The sequence below is a fragment of the Paroedura picta genome, chromosome 8, assembly GCF_049243985.1.
Source record: "Paroedura picta isolate Pp20150507F chromosome 8, Ppicta_v3.0, whole genome shotgun sequence".
Taxonomy (NCBI): Eukaryota; Metazoa; Chordata; class Lepidosauria; order Squamata; family Gekkonidae; genus Paroedura; species Paroedura picta.
Window position 1 is genome coordinate 101,633,573 of NC_135376.1, and position 18,280 is coordinate 101,651,852.

General features: G+C 47.4%; 1 long non-coding RNA gene and 1 pseudogene across 1 annotated transcript in view; one reads left to right on the forward strand and one right to left on the reverse strand.

Moving 5' to 3' along the window:
• The window catches only part of LOC143844053 (uncharacterized), a 28,790-nt gene extending 16,062 nt beyond the window's left edge, over window positions 1-12,728 (forward strand). Inside the window, exons 2-3 of the long non-coding RNA XR_013233797.1 lie at window positions 11,419-11,606; window positions 12,578-12,728. This is a non-coding gene — a long non-coding RNA (uncharacterized LOC143844053). The remainder of the gene's footprint in view (window positions 1-11,418; window positions 11,607-12,577) is intronic.
• A 4,183-nt stretch (window positions 12,729-16,911) lies between these two features.
• On the reverse strand, window positions 16,912-18,263 carry LOC143844034 (uncharacterized; annotated as a pseudogene).
• Window positions 18,264-18,280: the final 17 nt, after the last annotated feature.

Sequence of the window (18,280 nt, forward strand, 5' to 3'; positions counted from 1 at the left end):
GAATTTGCACCCGGTTCAGTTCTCAACTTAGGGTTAGGGTTAGAGAAAGTATGCTTCAGGGTGGTTAGTTTTTTGGTTTAAAGGAAGCATTAGGGCTGGGGAAGATGCTGTGACATGGTTGGGAAAGGCCACGGAGTCTATAAATATTTTTTTCACATTATTTTACCTGTAAAAATTACGTAAAATATAGGAATTTGCATCCGGTTCAGTTCTCAACTTAGGGTTAGGGTTAGGGAAAGTATGCTTCAGGATGGAGAGGTTTTTGGTTTAGTGGAAGTGTTAGGGCTGGGGGAGATGCTGTGATGTGGTTGGGAAAGCCAGGGAGTGTATAAGGGAGTTTATAAGTAGTTTTTCACATTATTTTACCTAATATTTGTTCTCTAATTTGTACTTCCTTTATGCTACACTTTTGTAACTAATGGAGGTTCAGAGCAGCTTACATAATTCACTTCTTCTTTATTACTTCACAGAAACCCAGTAAGTTAAGTTGGGTTGAGCATGTGACTGGCCCAAGATCATTCAACAATCTTCCATGGCAGAGTGGGAATTCGAACCCAGAGCTCCCAGATCCAAGTCTTATACTCAAGCATTACATCAAATTGGCTAGATCTAGAGGGTATGGGGGGATTTCTCTATGTTGCTGTTTTAACTTCTACTTGCCATAAAGGCCGTAAGATCGTGACAAAAGCAAAAAATGCTAAAGTGGAATTTGAAACACAGGCCAAATGATCTGCTTGAGCTTATCTTAATGGAAAAGTAACTCTGTTTCTCTTGCAGTACCAAAGAGCAAGACTCCAGTAGCTACTTTTTTCAGTAGCTCCAGTAGCTCCAGTAGCTACTCCAGTAGCTACTCCAGTAGCTACCTCTTACTATTCAGAATTTGTTGTGATCCCTCAAGAGGCAGGGTTCTTTATTATAAAACAACCAAACTTACATCCCCACAGCCAATCTATTAAGATTTTTAATAAGCCCAGTTGTCATTAAAGCAAGTCGTTAGTTATACAAATTCACATCTAGATGCAGGCTATTGGGCTACACAGAAGGATTTGCATGACTGCAACTTAATCAGAATGTAAATGGGCAGAGGAGATAGAAATCTGTTGGCTTGGGAACCCAGTAATGTGCCTGTGCTTAACATTCAGTTTAATTTCTATTCTTAAGAAATAATACAAGAAAGGCACCAAGACTTTTAAAATGCATATCTAGAATGTTCTCCTAGAACTGATTCATCACTTAGTTTTAAAATGCAGATCAGATAAACAATTTGATTTTATCATTCAATATATGCCAGAATGTTTTGGTCCTTTCTCTACATTATTTATTTATTTAGAAGAGTCTGCTTTGGTTAAGAGCGTAATTTACAAATTTAAATAAATAAAGTTCAGAACTGTCCATAGAGTTTTGGACTATTCAAAATCTTAAAAGACGATGCAGTAAAAGTGCTACACTCAATATGCCAGCAAATTTGGAAAACTCAACAATGGCCACAGGATTGGAAAAGGTCAGTTTACATTCCAATCCCAAAGAAGGGCAATGCCAAAGAATGTTCAAACTACCTCACCATTGCACTCATTTCTCATGCTACCAAAGTTATGCTCAAAAACCTACAAGCTAGGCTCCAGCAATAAGTGGACCGAGAACTTCCGGAAGTACAGGCAGGATTTCAAAGAGGCAGAGGAACTAGAGATCAAATTGCCAACATATGCTGGATCATGGAGAAAGCTAGGGAGTTCCAGAAAAACTTCTACTTCTGTTTCATTGACTATGCTAGAGCCTTTGATTGTCTGGTGCACAACAAATTGAGGCAAGTTCTTAAAGAGATGGGAATACCAGAGCATCTTATTTGTCTCTTGAGAAACCTATATGCAGGTCAAGAAGCAACAGTGAGAACCGGGCATGGAATCACTGATTGGCTCAAAATTGAGAAAGGAGTTTGGCAAGGCTGTATACTGTCACTTAGCCTATTTAACTTGTATGCGGAGCACATCATGAGAAAGGCGGGGTTGGATGAGTCACAAATTGGGATCAAGATTGCAGGGAGAAATTGAGGTAGTGACAGATTTTATTTTCCTGGGCTCCAAGATCAGTGCAGATGGGGACTGCAGCAAAGAAATTAAAAGACGCTTGCTCCTGGGGAGGAAAGCTATGGCAAATCTAGACAGCATCCTAAAAAGCAGAGACATCACCCTGCCAACAAAAGTGTGTCTAGTCAAGGCTATGGTCTTCCCAGTTGCAATGTATGGCTGTGAAAGTTGGACCATAAGGAAGGCCGAGCGTCAAAGAATTGAGGCTTTTTAAAATATTTTTTATTATTTTACTATAATTAATAAATAATAGACAATCAACAGAAATTCTGGTGCTGGAGAAGACTCTTGCGAGTCCCTTGGACTGCAAGGCGAACAAACCGGTCAGTCCTAGAGGAGATCAGCCCTGACTGCTCCTTAAAAGACCAGATCCTGAAGATGAAACTGAAATACTTTGACCACTTCATGAGAAGGAAGGACTCCCTGGAGAAGAGCCTAATACTGGGAGCGATCGAGGGCAAAAGAAGAAGGGGACGACAGAGAATGAGGTGGCTGGATGGAGTCACTGAAGCAGTCGGTGCAAACTTAAATGGACTCCGGGGAAAGGTAGAGGACAGGAAGGTCTGGAGGATCATTGTCCATGGGGTTGCGATGGGTCGGACATGGCTTCGCACCTAACAGCAACAACAACAAAAGTTCAGAGTTTCTAAATAACTTATTTCAGTGACTGCATTTAGAACTGCATCAAGCTTGAACAAAACATACAAAAAATCTGCCACCACAATCCATATCCACACTTGTAATAATGGCTATGAAAGATGTTCAGCCCATATTTTGGTATTTTTTCTCATGGAAATGAGTTCTCCAGCTTTGGCCAAACCTGACACAACCCCTTGTACCCTCGCTACGAACTGCACCACACTTGCTACAAACACTCAGTTGGCGTTTCTGCTGTTTGTTAGCAGCAACTTAGCAATATGTTCTTAGTTCAGCTCTCATTGAATTATCTTGCTCAAGAGGACATGAACAATCATTATATGAATGATGACAAAAGACACACAGGCATATTAATTTGTGTTTTATTTAGTCCAAGCAAATCTATTTTAAAAACGACATAGAAAATCAATTAATCCAATACATGGATTAGAAGAAACCGCAAAAGCTTGGAGTTGTGGCACCAGCTACAATTACACTGAAATGATGCAATGGCCATTTGTACTGTGGTTTCCGTGAACCTACATAGTCACTGCAATGGAAGCAAGGAGCTGTAAATACATCATAAGAAAAATTGCCATTTGTTTTTCTTACCCTCAGTTGTCTAAATACACTCCACATTCTATAACATGACATAGATTGCAGTATTAGAAGATTGAATTTTCTGGTATACAAGTCATCCCAATGAAAGGCTTGCTTGTTTTTTAAAAGCATCTTTCCATTTTAATCTTTCACCAACCAATACCTTTATCAAACCAGCGCACCTATGACTGTTAACAGGATTGTTCATCATGGTTAAACACTTTATTAGCAAAGATGTTAGATGCATTTTTAAAAACTCCGAACAACCATATTTTATCAGAAAGAAGGCAACGTGTTAGGCAAGAGTTCTCCTACTACAAGGTGTACAGAGTCACCACCAGATGGAGCTAGTGTACCAGTGACATTTTGCTTACTCCACGCATTCTACCCTTCCTAAAAATTACTGTACATGCAAGACAGTGAAACTGCTGGGCCATGCAACAGGCTCAGTCAGGTAGGTGTGAAGGCTACAAAGTGCAACGAAACTTGACCTGCTAGATGTCTAGATCAAATCCTTTGAACATTTTCACTATTGTTCAGCTCTAGCATTTCAAGCCTGCACAGTTTTCATGCATAACCTATAGTGGCTTGCAGTCTTATATCTAACAAATTGGAAATGTCTTTGCTCAAGGTCTCCTAGGTTGAGGGTTTTTCTTTTTAAAGTAATTAATTAAAGGGTAAGAGTAAGCCAAGTCTTTATTTAAATCTCTTTTCAGAAACTGCAGGTTACAAAATGAATGCAAGCACAATGGAACTTACCTAACCAAGGGACTTAAATATGAAATGAACTTTGCTCCTCAAAGCCTTTCTGAAAAGAATGGTCTCATTCCTGACATGGTATGTTCCAAGAACAGAAAAGCATTACATTTTTAAAGGAACTATTTTTCTGTTTCTTGACAAGTTAGAACCTATTCACTGCTTTGCCATGTTTGATATGACAGTTCCTTAACGGAGTCATACCTCAAAGCTGATAAACTGTCAAAAGCAGCTGTTTATTTGTTTGACCTTTGAGGACATCCTGCTTTCTCTGAGGTGTTCCATAAAAATAAATTGTATTGAAATAATTTTGAGAGCTACAACTCAGTACAAACTTAGGCAGATACCTCATTCTCCTCTAGACTGCTGCTGAAATGTTTTCAAGACGTATCATCAGGCATGCAGCAAGTGGCATAAAGAATGCCCCAAAGACAAACTGCGCCGCCCACCCATGAATGTTCTTCTATGGAAGCAAGACCAAATGCAGCAGTAAACATTGGTTCTTCCATAAAATAAAAAGCTAATGTATTAGAATGTATGGCCAGCTGCATCTCACAGTGCCTCTCTACGATTCCAAATAGTTATTTTCCTACTAGGCAAGACAAATATGAAGGTCATTTTGCTTTTTTTTCACATAAAAAGAGGAAATATACATTAAAATTAAATATTGTTTTAAAATATTAACATAAATACATGAAATAATTACACTCCAGTTATGGAAGCACTGGTGAAAGAGGGAGCCTAAAAGATGCTAACTTCCTTTCCAGGCTGTAATTTCAACAAAATTACCTCCCTTCTCCTACACAATATACTAACAACAACAACAAAAAAACATTTTAAAAGTATACTGTGAAAAGGAAGTGTTAAAAGTCGAAGTAAAAGTGATTTGAGCTCCTGATGGTGCCTCAGGATTGTCAGATGCCTTCTCAGAATGACACTGGAAAGAGCAAAAGGCTAGTAACACCATTCCAAATTGTTGGTTTTCTGTCCAGTAATGGAAAATCCATTGTCTCTTCCACTGCCTTTTCCACATACTGGTCTCTCCAGATATAAGATGCAGCTTCCAGACAGCTGTGGAAACAGAAGTCAGCAGATCAGCAACACCCTGCACCCGAACCTCTTCGAATCATAGAATCATAGAGTTGGAAGGGGCCATACAGGCCATCTAGTCCAACCCCCTGCTCAACGCAGGATCAACCCAAAGCATCCTAAAGCATCCAAGAAAAGTGTGTATCCAACCTTTGCTTGAAGACTACCAGGGAGGGGGAGCTCACCACCTCCTTAGGCAGCCTATTCCACTGCTGAACTACTCTGACTGTGAAAATTTTTTCCTGATATCTAGCCTATATCGTTGTACTTGTAGCTTAAACCCATTACTGCGTGTCCTCTCCTCTGCAGCCAATGGGAAGAGCATCCTGCCCTCCTCCAAATGACAACCTTTCATATACTTAAAGAGAGCTATCATGTCCCCTCTCAACCTCCTTTTCTCCAGGCTGAACATTCCCAAGTCCCTCAACCTATCTTCATAGGGCTTGGTCCCTTGGCCCCAGATCATCTTCTTCGCTCTCCTCTGTACCCTTTCAATTTTATCTACGTCCTTCTTGAAGTGAGGCCTCCAGAACTGCACACAGTACTCCAAGTGTGGTCTGACCAGTGCCGTATACAATGGGACTATGATATCTTGTGATTTTGATGTGATGCCCCTGTTGATACAGCCCAAAATGGCATTTGCCTTTTTTACCGCTGCATCACACTGCCTGCTCATGTTTAGTTTACAATCCACAATTACCCCAAGGTCTCGTTCACACACAGTGTTACCTAGAAGCGTATCCCCCATCCAGTAGGCATGCTTTTCATTTTTCTGACCCAGATGCAGACCTTTACACTTCTCTTTATTAAATTGCATCTTGTTCTCATTTGCCCATTTTTCCATTGTGTTCAGATCTCGTTGAACTCTGTCTCTATCTTCTGGAGTATTTGCCAGTCCTCCCAAATTGGTGTCAGCTGCAAACTTGATGAGTAGTCCTTCCACCCCCTCATCTGGATCATTAATAAATATGTTAAAAAGTACCGGGCCGAGCACCAAGCCCTGAGGTACCCCGCTACTCACCTCCCTCCAGTCTGATGAAACACCATTGACAACAACTCTTTGAGTGTGGTTCTCTAACCAATTCCCTATCCACCTATCTGAAAATCCAGATTGCCGTCCTTCAATTTATCCATCAGAACATCATGGGGAACCTTGTCAAAAGCTTTACTAAAATCCAAGTAAACGACATCAACCGAATTTCCACGATCCAGCAAACCTGTCACTTGGTCGAAAAAGGAAACCAGGTTGGTCTGAAAAGACCTGTTGGAGACAAATCCATGCTGACTTCCTTGGATCACCAAATTGTCCTCCAGATGTTTGCAGATCGCTCCCTTTAATATCTGCTCCATTATCTTCCCCACAACAGAGGTCAGACTCACTGGTCTGTAGTTTCCCGGGTCATCCTTCCTCTCTTTTTTGAAGATTGGAATAACGTTTGCTCTCTTCCAGTCCTCCGGGACATCTCCAGTCCTTAAAGAGGTCCCGAAGATGAGGGACAAGGGCTGTACAAGCTGTGAGGGGTGTGACCAGTGTATGATGGTGGTGGTAGCCTACCAGAGTGACAAGTCGTGCTGGCAACATGTCATGTCAATGTGCTGCTGCCACCCCAGCAACATTGTGCAAAACTGTTAAGTGGCAAAGAAACTGAAAATGGGGGGAGCCATTTTCAGCTACCCTCCCAAGCCCCCATCACAGGTGGCTTATCAGAAAAGCATACCAGCAAAAGCATACCAGTTGATTCAAACTGGTCAGTTGGACCCCTCCCCAACCCATGCCCTTATTTCTTACTGCTGCCTCTCATACTGCCTTCAGCTGGGGAGAGTTCACAAAGCCCCCTCACAGCTGGCTAACCTGAACAGAAGCAGTTCTGGGGTACTATGTGAGCTTTCCCCAGCTACAGGAAAAGGAGGCAATAGTGGGCAGACAAGCAAACAGGGAGGAGAAAGACTGACAGACTTGAACCAGGACTCAGATGCTTGTGAAAACAGACTTGCAACATAACTGAAAGATGTGCTGTGAGTCTACTCTACATGAACAATTCTCAATTATTCTTACGCTCCCCTAAGTTTATGTTTATTAATTGGGGGTGAGTGGAGATAGGAGGGGAAGAAGTAAGATAAACAAACTCCTCACCATACAATGGGCTTCCCTGGCCAATCTTAACTCACTCTCAGCTTTGGCCTTTCTGATAATTGATCAGCTTCACTGATTCCAATGGGACTTGCTTAGGAATATGCATGCCTAACCTCATGATGCACAATTATTAAGACCAACAGTCACAATGCAACCTATGGTTAAGCTACTGAAAAAGATGGTTTTTGAGATATTTTGTTTAGATTGTGATTTATGCTTTTAAAAGAAAATCAAAGCAGATTTCATTATTGCAGTGATTGCTCTTGCATATGTAATTAAAAGAATAGTTTTCATATTTCATTTATAACAAGCAAAGAATTTAACTCCTGAATTGATTTGATAGTTCAATACAGTAATCCTAGGAGTTGCTTTTTTAAATGTCAGTAAACAGTTTAGTTTTTTTATATTCTTTCCAGTCAAATGAAGTTGAGGCATACTCAGTGTCTGAGGGTTAAATGCTAAAACGAAGGGGCTTTTCGCACGCCTTCAAAATCGCACAATGGTTGCCAATTGAAAACGCTACTGATTTGCCATTAAGCACAACGTCGTTGACAATCTGCCACACACCTGAAACCGATCCGCAAAAAGTGCTTCCTTGTAGTGCTTTCAGGGAAATCCCCAAAAGTGGATTCACCCTCCGGAAAGCGCTACACTCTTGCAACCAATCTGCAACACTAGCGGGAAAAGTTCTGTGCGTTACCATTGTTGTGGTTTCTACAAAGTCCCTCCCCCTGGCTCTCTCCTCTGATCTTCCGGCGAAGCGATTGCCATTTTTTTTTCTCCGAGCGAGCGAAGTTCAACCCACCAGCAAGCCTGTTTAGAGGCTTCCCCGGCTTCAGTCCCTCCCCAGAGCTGTTTAGTCACTAAGCACAAACAACAGAGAAGCCCGTTTGCTGATGCATTTTCCCTTTATTTTTTACACTGTTTTCGGCCGAAAATCGGGCCCGTGAGGGGGGGGGGATTTTTTTTTTCACTTGGGGGGAGCGTGGCAACGATGAAACGACAGCTCAAACACACCTGCCAGCTGATGGGTCTCTCCGTTGCAACGAATCAACACATATTCGTTGCAATGGGTGTTTTTTTTTTTTTTTAAACCTTTCTTAAAGGGAAAGGGGCTGTTTGGGAGCATGCTAACGGCTGCCCATTGGCTGCTTGACGGCCAGGGGCGGGACGAGCTCGGCAATAGCGCTTCCTTTCTAGCGATTTTTGCTGAGACCGGAAGCTTGTGGGAAACGATAGAAACGCAACTGGATTCCACTACAAAGTCAGGTATGCATAATGACGAATTGCACTATTTTAAATGGCGATTTTTCGTTCAGCAAACAATTTGCTACAAGGATCCCGGTGCGGAAAGCCCCTAAGAAATCCCATTGTTAAAAAAAGATGCAGTTGAAATAGTCTGAGGCTGAAAATGACAGACCATAAAGATTTAAAAACTAAATAAAACAGGGAGAATCCAAATAATCATATCCTTATCCATGATTCTTCTATAGATTTGTGAAACGCCCCTGTGGGAGGAGTGCATTCAGGCTGTCCAAGTTTAATATGGGCCAGCCCCTACACTTGCCTCCCTCACAGGGTGCCTGTTATGGGGATAGGAAGGGAAGGCGATTTTAAACTGCTTAGAGACACCTGAGGCCTGCTGGGTGACTGTGGGCCATTCCCAGTTCTCTCAGAGCTCCCAGCCCCACTTCACTTGCAGGGTGACTGTTATGGGGAGAGGAAGGAAAGGCAATGTTAAACCTCTTAGGGACACCTGAGGCCTGCTGGGTGACCGTGGGCCATTCCCAGTTCTTTCAGAGCACCCAGCCCCACTTCACTTGCAGGGTGACTGTTATGGGGAGAGGAAGGAAAGGCAATGTTAAACCTCTTAGGGACACCTGAGGCCTGCTGGGTGGCTGTGGGCCTTCCCAGTTCTCTCAGACCTCACACAGCCCCACATCCCTCACAGGTTGTCTATTGTGGGGAGATGAAGGGAAAAGGTGTTTTTAAACTGCTTTGTGACTCTTTTTGGTAGTAAACAGCAGGGTACAAAAATCCATTTCTTCTTCTAAGGGACAACAGTGAAAGAAGTATGTGGGCACATAACAGGATACATCAATCAGTTTAAGTTTAAAAACTGAAGACAAAAATTATAACATTATATCAACAGTAAAGAAATGGAGACAGAAGGAGTAGGGCCACAGAACTGGGAGAAGTTGGTTGCTGAAGAGGGCGTAATACTCTTGGACTTCCCTTTCCTTCTTCTTATCCGAAGGAGCCAGTTTTCCTGTTTCGGGGACGTGTGCTGCACCTACGGCGTTTTGTACAGAGCACAGCTCTATTGTTTCTTCAGGGGAAGAGCCACAACTTTCCCCCTTGTGGTCTTCAGGGCTTTTGGCAGGATCAGACAACTGTTGTGTTTGTTCCCCTGCCTTGAACTTTTTGAAGGTATCTTGGAGGGACTGCCGTGTATCTTAGCTTTGTCTTGTAAGAAGCCCCCAAGACTCATCTAAAGGGGGCCACTGCCGCTGCAGGGACCTCCCAGCCCTGGCACCCTCTGGGCAAGGTGGGTGTTGGCATGGCAACGGGGGGCGTGGCCGAGCTAGGCGTCAGTTAAACGGGTGGCCTGATATTTCCCCCCATTTTCCTGGCCCAACCGCCTCGTGACGTCAGGGAAGCCCAGTGATTTCATTTTACTTTTTGAGGAAAAAGGGATGCTAGGCACGCTGGGAGGCATTGTTTGTTTAAAATAGGGGTAGTCAAACTGCAGCCCTCCAGACGTCCATGGACTACAATTCCCATGAGCCCCTGCCAGCGAACACTGGTTTAAAAAAACAAGCAAACTGCTAAGCCTCTCACAGACCATTTTGGCAGGAGCGTGAGGGGGGGGACAGGTGAACATAGCGCTGAAAAACGATGCCAGTGGGGGAAAGTGATGGGTCAGGGCAGGCTGTGGCAGTGAAGCCCCAGTTGCCCACGAACTGTGCTGCGCTGGTGGCAGCTGCTGGTTCCATGGCCTGGGAGCAAGGGATGGGGCAGGCACATTGCATGATGCGGCGGCAGCAGGGTCCCCTGCGATTCATGGGCTGCTGGGGGCATTAAGATGCATTCACCTTGATAGAGGACGGGGGGGGGGGAGATGAGGCTCCCTTCCCTCACACCCCCCCTGCAGGTTCTAACAATTACACGGGGAGGTGGTTTTACTCTGCAACCTTTGGGCCCATCATTTGAGGGGGGTGGTGGATCCTGGCTACAGTTCTACAATGGGGACAGGACTGGGTCAGATTTTTGTGGGCCCATCTTGGTGGCAGGAATCATCTGGACCACCAGCCTTGGGGGAGGGAACATCCACGGGAGAAGGGGATTTTCCATCTGTCCCGATTCTGGCAGGACTATCACGCTTTTACAAGAATTGTCCCACATCCCGCTGCTGTATTCAAAAGTCCTGCTGAGAAGAGCACTCCCTGGCGAACGGTGTGAGGAGGAGGGTGGGGGGTGCTGAAGTCTTGGTTGCACACACGGCAGACCTTTCGTTGTAATATGAGATCCTCGAGGCTTCGGCGGGGGAGCCTGCCTTGATATGCGCAGTGCGGGGAGGAAGTGCGAAGGGAACCGGCGTGAGGGCAACTTCCCCGGGCCCTTGTGTGGCTCCGTCCCCCACAGGGCGCCTGCCTGCCTGCCTAAGTCTTCCCAGGTAAGTCACGTGGCAGGGAGAGGGGCTGGCTTGTTTCCTCGGTGCCGCGCAAGGAGATGCAGGGCCCATCCATGCTTCTGGCAGGCCGCCACTGCGCCTCCCCCACCCCCTTCCTGGGATAGCCAGAGAAGTGCCAGCGGGGGCCTCAAGCACTCCTTGCTGCTGCTGCTGCAGGGGGGCAGGAGGGGTTCGCCGCTCAGCCTGGTGGCCCTCCCTCGCGGGGAGTGCTTCACTTGTCCTGGATCATCCTCACAACAAACCGCGCCCGCCAAAGTACTGGGGGATGGGGATGGCGGAAGGCGGAAGGCCTGGGCTGGCAGGCGGGCAGCCCATGGCCGGGAGTCCGCGGTGCAGGGGGGCCGTTATTCCCCCCAGTCAATGGTGTCCTGCTTTGCCAGTTTTAAAATCTGGTCACTTTATTGGAGGGGGTTGTTTCATTACAGGTCCAGCATGGAAGTGCTGTCGGTATGGATGGGAGAGCAATACCAAGGGACTTCCCAGGGCTCGAACCGGAACGTGCTTGGCACAGGAAGTGGCTGCTTAGGACTGCCACACAAGGGATGCAACGTGCTGCACCCTAGAAGCCGGTGGAGATCTTTGGGCTGGGAAATGAACTTCAGACGGCCATAAGGTAAGGTAAGGTGCTCTAGGGAAGCATTCATCTGATTATACAATCTCAGTTACAACAGACTGCAGATAGGTCAACACTAGTAGATCTGATGCGGGTACCTCTTCATCCAATTCAGGAATTCCCTGGCTTCATATTTATGCCAGTACGATTTGGCTCCCCATCACCTGATGCCAATGCTGTTTCCAGCTGGAGGGAGAAGGGGCAGACTACATATTAAGTTCTGCAGATCAATCCCTCATACGTCTTCACATCTAAGCACCTGATCTGTCTGGTTGGCCTCATCGGTCATCTGGGCTGTGCATTGCGGCCAGGTCTGCAAATATTTGAGATACTGTCTGACCAGGTCAACCTTGGGAGGAGGTGGCTGCAAACCTGTCACTTGTCCTCATCCCCTCCCCACACAGCATGGGGGCCCAGGTTTGCTCAGATTCCAGTTCTAGGAGCCTAAGCATACTGCAGATTCAGGGGGGTTTTAAGGCTGCTCCAGTTAAGTCTCAGGTCCATTCAGCACGAAAAGCGCTACACTTTTGCAAACAATCTGCAACACTAGCGAAAAAGACCTGTGCGTTCCCAGTGTTGAGGTTCCAGCAAAGTCCCTCCCCCTGGCTCTCTCCTTCCAGCGAAGCAATTGCCATTGTTTTTTTTTTTCTCGGAGTGAGCAGAAAGCCACGAATCGGCGAGCCTTCATTCACCCAGCGAGGCTTCTCCGGCTACAGTCCCTCCACAGAAGTGCTTTAAAGCTCCCCTAAGTCCCCAAGCACAACACAGCCCCGTTTGCCAGTTCCCTTTATTTTCGGCCAAAAATCGCGCCCGTGCAGGGGGGGAGGGGATACTTTTTTCATTCTGGGGAGCGTGGCAACGATGACTCACCAGCTCACATGCCAGATGCCAGCTAGATGTGTCTGTTCATTAGGAAGCATCATGACATATTCGTTGCAACGTGTGTGTTTTTTTTTTAACTTTTCTTAAAGGGAAAGGGGCTTTCCCGGAGCATGATAACAACCGCCCATTGGCTGTTCATTTGACTGACGGCCAGGGACGGGACAAAGCACAGGAAAAATCGCTTCCTTTCTAGCAATTTTTGCAAGACCGGAAACCTGTGGGAAACAAATGAAATGCTACTGGATTCCACTTTTAAAAATAGCGTTTCCGCTTTGTAGGACCAATTGGCAACATTGGTCCTTGTGCGGAAACACCCTCAGTATGTTGGTATATGGGGTAACCCCAGTATGACATCTGGGGGTCAGAAGGTATATGCACATCAGTGGTGGTTCACAATGTCACCACGGACTGCAACCTGTAGGACTTAGGGAAACAAAGGAAGGGCTGGTCCTTGGTGCCCAAGGGGAACATGTTCAAAGCTTCAGCAGGGCATGCAGTAGATGCAGAGCAGGGCATTGGCTGAGGGTGGTCTGCCCAGGTCGAGCAGCACAGCACTCAGTATCCTGGGGACACCAGGAGGGATGGGTCAGCACCAATCAGTGTGCAAGGCTGCCCATGTTACCATTTTCCAGTAACAACCTTTTGGTTTCCTTCAGGGCGGCAGTCAACGGGGATACTTAATGCTGGTTACGGAGCATGGCGCCATGCGGCAGACAGGATGGCATGCTGTAAGAGCACGAAGTGGTCCATTTGGGGCCCAGAGGCATCACTTGGCTTGGACAATGTGGTGGGAGGCAGCTGCTTTCCTGAACATTGTTGCAATGGTGGACTTCCGGTGCAAGCATGCTGGCGGATGTCTCTATTCCCTGAAGCATTGGCTGACCATCGAGGGCTTAGCTACAATTGCAAACGTTGAGCTGAGCACCTGGCCACGTTGTCACATTAGTTGCTGTACAGCACTTTGCCAGCTTTGGCAGGGGCATCGGTGTCAGGCCCTGGCAACTTCATGGGGCAATTATCGTCTGGCCTGAGTCGCTAGGATGCCCTGTTCCTAGAGGCTAAGTCTAACAAGAGTCCCCACTGGGCTGGGTAGACATCCATGGTCTCAGGTGGAGCTAAAGCCTGAGTTGGGATGTGTGTTACTGATTGGAGCCCCCATGGTAGGGCATTTGTGATTCTGGGCCCTCTATAAGAGCCATGTGGTACACTTGTCAGACTGGGGCATCGACATCTGGCTCCATGGGATCTGACATGCTATTTTGAATTGGCTGCAAAAATGAGCGGTGGCAGGAGCCCAAAGAGGTATATCCTTCTTTGGGAAGGATCAATTTTGGGGTGGCCAAGCTTGCACGCTGGCTTCCCCTAGACTTGGGGGGCCCCTTAAGAGATTGTGTGGATGCAGAGCCTGATTGAAGGCTAGCATTTCCGGGAGGCAGGAAAACCCAACAGAGGCTGGCACCCAGAGGGGTCACTCCATGTTGCTTCCCCCCTTGTTCAGCCTGCCATTATGTCTGGGTTTTAGGGCTCGATAACCAATGCAACCAGTTGAGGGGCAGGCTGTGGTGGGCTTCCTTGTGGTAGGGTGACCACAAGATGGCAAGATAAAATTGTGGTTGTCAGTGTCCTCATTAGGTGGTCAATATCCCCCTGCAAGGCAAGGCCTTCTGGAGGCTGGCATTCGGCTACAGCTCCGCTGCTCGGTTCAGTTTTCTTGATCTGTTCACTCATGGCTACAAGTATGTTTTCTGTGGTTTTTAATTCTTCATCAGTAAATTCTCCTTGAAACTCAGCATCTGTCTCAACGAACTGTTTATGAATTAATTCTTGTTTCTTTGTTTTCACCTCTTCTGGTGCACATTTGTCTAATTTTTCCTCTAGCATTTATTTGGCTCGGGGTGCTGCTTGTTTCTTCTCAGGCAACTGAACATCATCCTTTTGAATTTCTACATGTGTCAAAGAAGGGCTGCTCTCTGGAGTCTGACTTTGTTTTTCAGTTTCTTGACTGAGCTCTGATTTCATTTTGGGGATCAAATCAAATATGTGTGTCTGGATCAAATCATCAACTGGCAAAATGGGTTTCTTGGTGGCTGATTCTGTTTTTTCAGCCCACAACATTGCCTCAGTATAAGGACCTCTAGCCCCCAGATCTGAGTGAGCAATGGTCACTGGCTGTACAGTTTTGAATGCTTTTGGCTCTTCTAAGAAAGACTGAATTGTCTCTGCTGAGGTTTCTGTAACAAATACACTTTCTGCAATTACCGGTTCTTCAACTGCTGCAGCTTGTTACTGACACTGAGGATTTATAAGCTTCATGGCTTTGCAGCTCAAGAATGTCAGTGGCGATATCCTCCTGTTGCTTGGGATGTTGCTGCATTGATGCTCCATAAAATACACGTTCACTAGCAGTGAGTTCAGTGTTTTCAGCTGATTTGTCATTTTCCACTGTTACCACCTTCTCTGATAGCACTTGTCCTTTCTGACAGCTATCTGGAATTCTCTCTGCGAATCTGGAGTCTATGAAAAGAGTGTCTTCTTCTACTTCCGTCTTTGCAGCAGACTCAGTTGCTGCTGCCTCTATGACCCATTATGCTCAGTCGGTGGCCCAGGCGTGGCTGGACACAAGCCACTGGATGGCTCCCCCCGTCGCCTACTGTTGGCGCAGGGGGTGGTGCCCCCAGAAGCTTCCGGAGACTGCAGGGACCCCCCTCCTGGACTCAGGGGACGGAGACGGATCCCCTCTACCGGGGCCCGGCAGGGGACGAGGGCGGCACATGCTCCGTGACGCTACTCACCTCTGTAATGGCTACGGTCCAATGATGTCTAACCGCTAGTCTGCAGCCACCCTGACATGTTGTCTGTGTTGCTCCTCGCTGCAACGGCCCCTGCAAGTGGTGGTGGGCAGCGGCGGCAGCCTACAGTGGGGGCCGTCCCCTGCAGCCGCCGCCTGTCAGCGGCCCTCGGCCCCTCTCGGCCTATGTTCGTACATGTAGACGGCTATGGTATCCTTGCGGTTCCTTCCAGCGTGCGCACACGTGCCACTGCCTTGTAGGTAGCTCATCTTCCTCGACCTTGATGGGCTCCCTGGCCAGCATCTCCAGGCGGATCTTGTGGCTTTGCACCTCGCAGACACTATGTGGGATCGCACAGGCGATGATCACTGGGGTAATGTTCTCGATGGCGGGACAGTAGGCATTGCCACCAGGCTTTCAGGCAGCTAAATGCACACTCAACCACATTGCATGCCCGGCTGAGCTGTCGGTTGAAGTCTGCCTCTACACTGTTCTGCGGTGGGCAGTATGGCTTTATCAGCCACCAATGCTGGGGGTACACTCCATCAGCAACTATCAGGGCTGGTACGCGGACACCGCCGATCGTGACAGTGGGGTTCCCAGGGACGTACGCCCCGGCATCCATGGCTGCCCAAAGGTTGGAATGCTGGAACACGAAGGCGTCTTTCCGTTGGCTCCCCCAGCCGGCCTCCGTGTCGATGAAGTGTCCCATGTGGTCCAGCATCCCATGGAGGAGCACGGAGCAGAAGCATTTGCAGTTCCCGTATTCCTCGTAGCACCTCCCAGGTACCTAGATGGGGATGTGGCATCCGTCAACGGCTCCGATGCAGTTGGGGAACCCTAGGCGTCCAAAGCTGTCCATGATCTGCGGATGTGGGACAGGCGGTCGGTGTTGGGTCCCTGTGGCCATCCCCTAGGGCGCCTTCCCACAGCCCACCCTTTGACAGCCCACCCTGGTCCAGGCTGGGATCCCTCGCCCGTCACTCCATTGCCCGTCTACCTCCCCTGCCCCATGGCCTTCCGTGTCTACTTCACCGACCCTGTCGCCCAGGGCACACAACACACATGACTTTGCGAGGCACACCTCATGGATGATCTCCCCATGCCGACCCCAAACTGGTGGGTGATGTTCTGGTACGTGTCCCACAGCTCTCTGCAGCAGACTGGAGAGACAGGCCACAGGACAATAGTGACTCTTTTCCACGGGGATGGGGGTTCTCATGTTGGTAGCCTGTATCTCCAGTCTGCTGCAGAGAGCTGTCACCAGCTCCTGGAATGTGTTACGTGTCATACGGAAGTTGTCTATCCAATGGTCGTTGCTCAAGATGGCTGTCACGTAGTTCTCCCACCAGTCCCTGCTCCAGCGTTCGGTCCATCCACCCCTCAGAAAGCGCACCACAGACAGGATGTGCTGCCAACAGGCTGCCCGCTTCCACGCCAGGGAGGCCCTCTGCCACGTCCCCATCCTGAGCCAGCTTGCCATGGCTCGGTGTCGCCTACAGAACCGTCTTCACTGCCACAGGTACCGGACTGCCGTGTGACTGGCCTCCATGAGGGCCCGGATGCCGCTGACTAGTATGCCAATGGCTGCGCCTAGCTGTGCCGCTGCCACCGCGGCTGCCCTATGCTCCATCCTACGGTCTCCGGCCCCTTGACTGCTGCAGGCCGCTGTGCCCTCCCTTGCCCTCTGCATCTGATGGCTCACCCCCTTCTGTTTCCAGCGGGCTGGACACACTGAGCGAACTCGCCATATGCGTTGTCTGTGCATGCGCACACGCTCGGTGGCCCGGCTGTAGGCCCTTCTGGTGCAATGGCCTACTTGATGGGCTGGGGCCGGGAATCCCTGCACTGCTCCACATTGTCCCATTTGCTCCGCATTGCCGTTTCTTCGTCTGTCGCACCTGGCAGCTCCAGGCGTTGCCGCCGTGCCATTCGTACATGGCTTGCCACATAGCTTCCTCCTCTGCATCTTCCATCAGACCTCCACCCGCTGTAGCGGTGGCCATGCATAATGGTTCTATGTGTTTGGATTTAATTGCTAATTCTATATTTCCAAGTTCATTCTCCACAAATGTTGCCTCATTACTTGACACCATTCTCAGTTAATTCAGCCTCTACATTATTTGATTTTAAAACAAGTAGATTTTCCTTTTCACTTTGTGTAAGGACTTCAGATGCATCAGCATCCATACTCTTTGATTTTCCTTCAGTCTCCATAAAGGATATATTTTTCTTTTCTGCATAGGGGTCTCAGTTCCAATGTCTTCTGCACATTTTGATTCTAAGACAAGGGTGACATCCCCTAGGGTTTTTAACCTTAAAAGGACCCTCAGATCCAACAGAATCCAAATATTTCACTTGAGGAACTGGTCACATCTTGCATCACTCTATGCACTGGAACTCTACATATGTCATCTACCACAGGTGCTTGCTGTATATCTGCACAAACTGGAACCTCTACTGAATTCACAGTATCTTTCATCTCAGACTCAAAGCAGGCTACGGCCTTAGAGTTCTGCAAATTCTCCTCCTGATCTGATGGCTTGGAATCAGCTTCTCCTTGCACCAATTCTTCTAACTGCTTCGCAGGGGCCTCCATGTTTATGTTCTCTGTGAAGGTCCTTGTATTCACCATTTCTGAATGTCTACTTTTGCCTCTTCTGCGAGCAATTGTTTTTCGAGGGGGTTCCAGTTTTGCATTTTCTGTAAAGTTTTTCATATTCATCTTCTCTGCAGGAACCTTCATTTCAATCATCTTGGCAACTTCTGCTACCACCTCTTCTGCATGGAACTCTACAACTTAATTTTCCGCAGAAGTCTCTTCAACAACTTTTGCTGCAGATGAAACCACAACCATGTTTACATCAATCTTTTCTGCTGGAGCCCTCACTTCCACATCTGATTTCTCTGAAGAAAACTCCACATGCACTTTTCCATATGCCTTTTCTACAGAAACTGTGACTGGCTCTTCAGCTCTATTTGCCATCCTTATTTTGGATTTTC